Raw genomic sequence first — 6848 nt, 5'->3', positions numbered from 1 at the left:
CTGATTCTGCACAGATTGTACTATCCAATAGAATTCATGCAGAATTATGTACTATCCACTAAACATGTTTTGTTGTCTAATATTTACCCAAATCGGATCAAACAGTGCAGATTTCAAATATTCAACACACTTTCATTGCATATTCAAGTTGTTCTTCATGTATTCAAACACATTCATCAAGTTCTTCATATATTCAAAACATATTCATAACACATTCAACCCTTATTCTACCAAAATTATGAACAAGCATCAAAACATTTAGCATAACACCACAAGCTCGGTTTTTTTTTTTTTTTATATACTAATCCGATTACATGCCAAGTGCAAACCGGTTTTATGAACATTTACATCTAATGGTTTAAACTGCATTTAAATACAAGATATCATCAACTCATCATGCAATATAACCGAAATCAAGACATGTTAATCCGATTACCAACATTATACATACTAAGGACATCATCTATATTAAGAACATCATGAAAGCACTAATATAAACACAATAAACATCATATCATTCATTTTATCATTTAACAACAACAAACATCAATCACTAAACACCATAAATACTAACCGGTTGGTGAGGTGCGTGTGTGAGCCGATCCAAAGTCCAAATCCGAGAGTTCTTGTGCCAACCGATTGGATCCGAGAACTTGGAGTGTGTTTGTGTTTCTTAGGGTTTTAGTGAGAGGGAAAGTAGGAGAGTGTGTGTAGGAGAGTGAGTGTGTTGTCCAAAGAATGGTGAATGTGGCCATGGGTGTGGTATATATACTAGTCCTTCATGATTCACCCTAAAGGGCTTACTAGCCGGTTAAGGAGGTCACGGCCCAAAGGCCCAAATCGGTTATGTTCACTCGAGACCACATGGTCTCAAGTCGGGTCCTTGTTGTTTCGGTTCATATATATATACACGCATACACATAATATAACATGTAGTTCACATAAGATGTTCACATATATCATTGCACCAAACATGTCAACTAATCACATAACGTACAAGCATGTTACATCAAGACACAACGAAAGGTTCTAAATTTCGAGTTGTCACATCATCCCCAAGTTGAAAGAAATTTCGTCCCGAAATTTGATGGCACTCACTGAGGAAGCTAGTTAAGTTGTATGGTTTTCCCGGTTTTCCTGGGGTGTCACATCCTCCCCCCGTTGATCTGGAATTTCGTCCCGAAATTCCATAGCTTCAGCCTCAGTAGTGGTCGTACCGTTTGCAAACAGTTGGGGATACTTTTGTTTCATCCGATCTTCGCGCTCCCAGGTGAACTCTGGGCCGCGACGTGAGTTCCAACGAACTCGAACGAGAGGTATCCTAGTGCTCTTGAGGACCTTAACATCCCGGTCCGTGATTTCGACTGGTTCCTCAACGAATTTCAACTGTTCGTCGATCGTGAGTTCCTTCAGAGGAACTACGTGGGTCTCATCTGACAGACACTTCTTCAGATTCGACACATGGAAAACGTTGTGAACTGCGCCGAGTTCTGCTGGTAAGTTCAGTCTGTAGGCCACCTTGCCTATTTTCTCAATGATTTCGAAAGGTCCAACGTATCGTGGGTTAAGTTTGCCTCGTTTACCAAAACGAACCACACCCTTCCAGGGTGAAACTTTGAGTAATACCCGCTCCCCAACCTGGAGCTCAAGTGGTTTCCTGCCCTTATCGGCGTAGGCCTTCTGACGGTCTCGAGCGGCCGCCATGCGTTGTCGTATTTGAGCAATCCGCTCAGTAGTGTCTACCACATGTTCTGGACCAGTGATTTGACTATCCCCCACTTCTGCCCAACAAAGAGGTGACCGGCATTTACGTCCGTACAATGCCTCAAACGGAGCAGCTTTAATGCTGGTGTGGTAGCTGTTATTGTACAAGAATTCCACAAGTGGCAGATGCCTTTCCCAGCTGTTGCCAAAGTCGATTACACAAGCGCGAAGCATGTCTTCTAATGTCTGAATAGTGCGCTCGGACTGCCCGTCCGTCTGTGGGTGATACGCTGTGCTCATATCTAATCGTGAGCCAAAAGACTTGTGCATTGCCTGCCACAGTTCCGAAGTAAAACGTGCATCTCGATCAGAGATGATAGAGGTGGGCACCCCGTGCCTCGAAACAACTTCCTTGAGGTATATTTCCGCTAAAGTGGAGAATTTGTCTGTTTCCTTAATTGCCAAGAAGTGTGCGGATTTCGTGAGTCGATCCACGATCACCCAAATAGTATCGTTTCCACGCTGGGATCTAGGTAGGCCAGTAACGAAATCCATGGAAATTTGCTCTCATTTCCATTGTGGTATTTCTGGTTGTTGCAGTAAACCTGAGGGTTTCTGGTATTCTGTCTTGACTCGCGCACAAGTTAAACACTTGCTGACGTAAGTTGCTATGTGGGCCTTCATGCTAGGCCACCAATACGTAGTTTTAATATCGTGGTACATCTTGTCCGAGCCAGGGTGTACCGAGTAGCGAGATTTGTGTGCTTCATCCATCACAAGTTCTCGTAAGTCGCCATAGAGTGGGACCCAAATGCGTCCTGTTACGTAGTAAGCACCGTCTTCCTTCTGTTCTAAACGTTGCCTTGACCCGCGTAGGGCTTCAGCTCTAACGTTTTCTGGTTTCAGTGCTTCTATCTGAGCAGCTCGTATTTGCGAAGGTAGACTAGAATGGATCGTGAGTTGTAAAGCTCTTACGCGCTTAGGCGCAGTGTCCTTTCGACTTAGGGCGTCGGCCACAACATTCGCCTTGCCCGGGTGATACCTGATGGAGCACTCGTAGTCATTCAGCAGCTCGACCCATCGTCGTTGTCGCATGTTCAGCTCTTTCTGCTTGAATATGTGCTCTAGGCTCCTGTGGTCGGTGTAGATGGCGCACTTGGTTCCGTACAGGTATTGCCGCCATAACTTAAGTGCGAAAACAACAGCTCCCAGCTCTAAATCATGCGTAGTGTAGTTCTTCTCGTGAACTTTGAGTTGTCGTGAGGCGTAGGCTATGACTTTATCTCGTTGCATCAATACACAACCAAGACCTTGAATTGATGCATCACAGTAAACCACAAAATCGTCTGTGCCCTCTGGCAGTGAGAGGATAGGTGCACTACAAAGTCTATCCTTTAGATGTTGAAAGGCTGATTCTTGTGCATTCCCCCAATGATAAACAACGCCTTTCTGCGTTAACAAGGTGAGAGGCTGCGCGATCTTTGAAAAATCCTTAATGAATCTCCTGTAGTAACCTGCCAATCCCAAGAATTGGCGAATTTCCTTTGGTGTGCGAGGTGCAGGCCAGTTCTTAATAGAGTCCACTTTGGATGGATCAACGTGAATCCCATCCTTGTTTACCACGTGCCCTAGGAAATGGACTTCACGAAGCCAGAAGTCGCATTTCGAGAACTTTGCGTAAAGCTGTTCTGTTCGAAGGAGTTCCAGAATAAGTCGCAGATGCTGTTCGTGCTCCTCCTGACTCTTGGAATAGATCAGGATGTCATCGATGAAGACTATAACGAACTTGTCCAGATAAGGCTTGCACACTCGGTTCATCAAATCCATGAAAACTGCGGGTGCGTTTGTCAGCCCAAACGGCATGACCAAAAACTCATAGTGCCCATATCGAGTCCTAAAGGCTGTCTTAGAGACATCCTCTTCCCGAACTCTCAGCTGGTGATATCCCGATCTCAGGTCGATCTTTGAATAGTAGCTCGACCCCTGCAACTGGTCGAACAAGTCGTCAATGCGCGGTAGAGGATAACGATTCTTCACAGTCACCTTGTTGAGTTCACGATAGTCGATACACATTCTGAAGGTACCGTCCTTCTTCTTCACAAATAGTACTGGAGCTCCCCAAGGCGATGAACTAGGATGAATAAAACCCTTATCCAAGAGTTCTTGTAGTTGCGTAGAGAGTTCTTCCAACTCTGATGGAGCTAAACGATAAGGTGCACGGGCTACAGGCGCAGCTCCAGGAGCTAGTTCAATCTGAAACTCGACTTGGCGATGGGGTGGAAGACCAGGTAATTCCTCAGGGAATACCTCAGGATAGTCTCGTACAACTGGAAAATCTTCTAGCTTCTTCTCTTTCTCCGTGGTGTCAGTAACTAGAGCCAAAACCGCAGTGTGGCCCTTTCGTAAGCACTTCTGGGCTTTAAGAAGAGAGATGATGTTCTCAACAGCACTTCTCTTGTCGCCACGAATCATGAGAGGTTCACTGCCTAAACCAGGGATACGAACGATCTTCTCGTTGCAAAGAATCTCTGCTCGGTGTTGGGATAACCAATCCATCCCAATGACAACGTCGAAGCTACCCAAGATGATAGGAATAAGGTCAATAGAGAAGGTCTGGTTAGCGAGAATAAGTTGGCAACCTTTGACTACGTGTGAGGCTTCCAAGCTCTTACCATTTGCTAGCTCTACAGTGTGCTTGATGTTCAGGGGTGTTGGAATACGCTTAAGCATTTTACTAACTTCTAGTGACACATAGCTAGTATCGGCACCCGAATCAAATAAAGCTGTAACATAAAAGTCGTCGAGAAGGAACTTACCCGTCACCACGTTGGGATCATTCCTTGCTTCACCTTGACCAATCACGAACACTCGTCCCCTGGCACCATTGTTGTTGTTCCCATTGTTACCATTCCCCTGATTGTTGTTGCTGTTGTTCTGGTTCAGTTGGGGACAATCTTTCTTGAAGTGGCCTTCAGCTCCACACTGAAAGCACCCTTTGTTGTTACCCTGTTGCTGTCGCTGGTTCTGTTGAGGTTGCTGACGATTCTGGTTGGCGGGGTATGCGCTCCTGCAATCCTTTGCAACATGACCAGGCTTGTTGCACCGATGACAGTTGCCCCTGGTGCATGGCCCACTGTGGTGTAGGTTGCAATGATTGCATTTGGGGTGATTCCCCTTGTACCCACCATGACTTTGACCACCAGATGATTGCTGACTGGGACTCTTGTGGTCGTCAGTCTTTCTCTGCTGAGACTGAGATTGCACAGAAGTTGAACCCTTGCTTGAAGTTCCATCCCATTTCCGTTTGTTCTCACTAGAGGTACCAGAAGTAGTTGCAGCACCTATGCGCTTTGGTAACTTGTTCTGCTCCACCGCCTGATCAGTGAGACGGTGAGCCAACTGAACAACCTGCTGGATAGTGGTCAAGTTTGCTGAAGTCACATGACTTTGGATCTCTGGCACCAAGCCCTTGAGATAGAGTTCAATTCGCTTATACGGAGGGTCCACCATAGTAGGACACAACAAGGCAAGCTCATGCGATCTCTTAGTGTATGCCTCAATCTCTGATCCCGTCATCTTGAGATTGTAGAACTCATCTTCCAGTTTATGAATGTCATCACGACTGCAGTATTCCTCCCTGATCATTTCCTTGAAATTTTCCCATGGGGTGGCGTTGGCAGCAACCAACCCCAGCATTTGCACTTGAGCATTCCACCACGTGAGGGCCAAACCCTCTAGAGTACCAGTAGCATACTTCACCCTGCGCGCTTCAGGGCATTCACACATTTCAAACACAGATTCTAGTTTCTCAAACCAGTGTAGGAGACCTACTGCTCCTTCAGTTCCGCTAAAAGTAGTGGGTCGGCAGTCCATAAAGGTCTTAAAAGTGCACACCGGTGCCTGAGCATGTTGACCTCCTGCGTGTGCAGCTGCAAGTGCTGCGGCAACTCGTTCGTTGATCAAAGCCGTCAACTGGGCTTGTGTCATGTTAACGCGTCCAGACATGATTCTTCATATCAAGAGTAATACGAGTGAGAGAGGTTCGCGAAAGTACGATAGTAGGACAGAGTAAGCACGCACGTGTTCAAACAACAGTAGTTATACTAATCAAGCATACCATGAGCAATGTACTTATGCAACTAACAAGTAGGCAATATACACATATCATATCACCTAGAATGTCGAGCCTTGCATGCGGAGTGAAGTGTCGTTGTGGACCGTTGAGCACTATACTGGTTATAGTCTGGTTTTAACAAAAACGTTTCTCCTTTATTAAAACCTAGTTCACTATAACCAATGGCTCTGATACCAATCTGTCACACCCCCAAAATCCCACCTGCGGAGTACTACCGCTTGGAGGCGTGACTGACCAGGATCCAGCCACCAATCATATTGAACAAGCATATAAGTAGTTATAAAAGTCTAACCATTACGATTGGTGTTCAAACAAAACAAATTTTAAGTTGCAAGCGGAAGCATAAGTCTCAAAAGTTAAAACATAAGTTTAATTGTATCAAGTTTAACATGGCACACAGCTATCCATGTCCCACAACGACTCTCCTCCATGCAATCTCCAGCTGAGTACCTATGGTCCTGCAAAGCATGTAGTAACGGGTCAACAACTAGTTGAGTGAGTTCACAGTTGGGTGTTCGTTTTAGTTATTTCGAAAACAGTTTCCTTTAACTGGCATCCTGCCGTGGAGGTTACCCCATAGTTTAAAAACGTGACTTGTTCATTCCCAGTTACTCCGGCATTCCAGCCGTGGGGGCTACCCCATGTTAGTTATCAGGCATTTCGGCCGTGGGGGCTACCCCATGCGTACACTAGACCCGTTACCATATCGACTGCTGACTGTAGTCATGTTTATGTGCCCTGAAAACATCAATGTCTATCATCATTGACGTGCCCCAGATCCATTAGTTCACGCCCGTCCTCTGCGGCACGGTGTGAGGTTTGTCAGACCTAAATAGCGCTATCTAACTAATGACCCGCTCGCCATTGGCCCGGCGATTAAGTCGATATAAAAAGGAGGGACTTCGTGATAGAGTTTTAGTCTAGTACAAGTTATCCGTCCATCCGGACGAGGAATCACATTCCTGAACCATAGTTGTCCTACCCAAGGAGGACGAGGAATCCACGTTCC

The sequence above is a fragment of the Helianthus annuus genome, chromosome 4 (genome assembly GCF_002127325.2).
Source record: "Helianthus annuus cultivar XRQ/B chromosome 4, HanXRQr2.0-SUNRISE, whole genome shotgun sequence".
Taxonomy (NCBI): Eukaryota; Viridiplantae; Streptophyta; class Magnoliopsida; order Asterales; family Asteraceae; genus Helianthus; species Helianthus annuus.
This window is presented reverse-complemented; position numbering follows the sequence as displayed.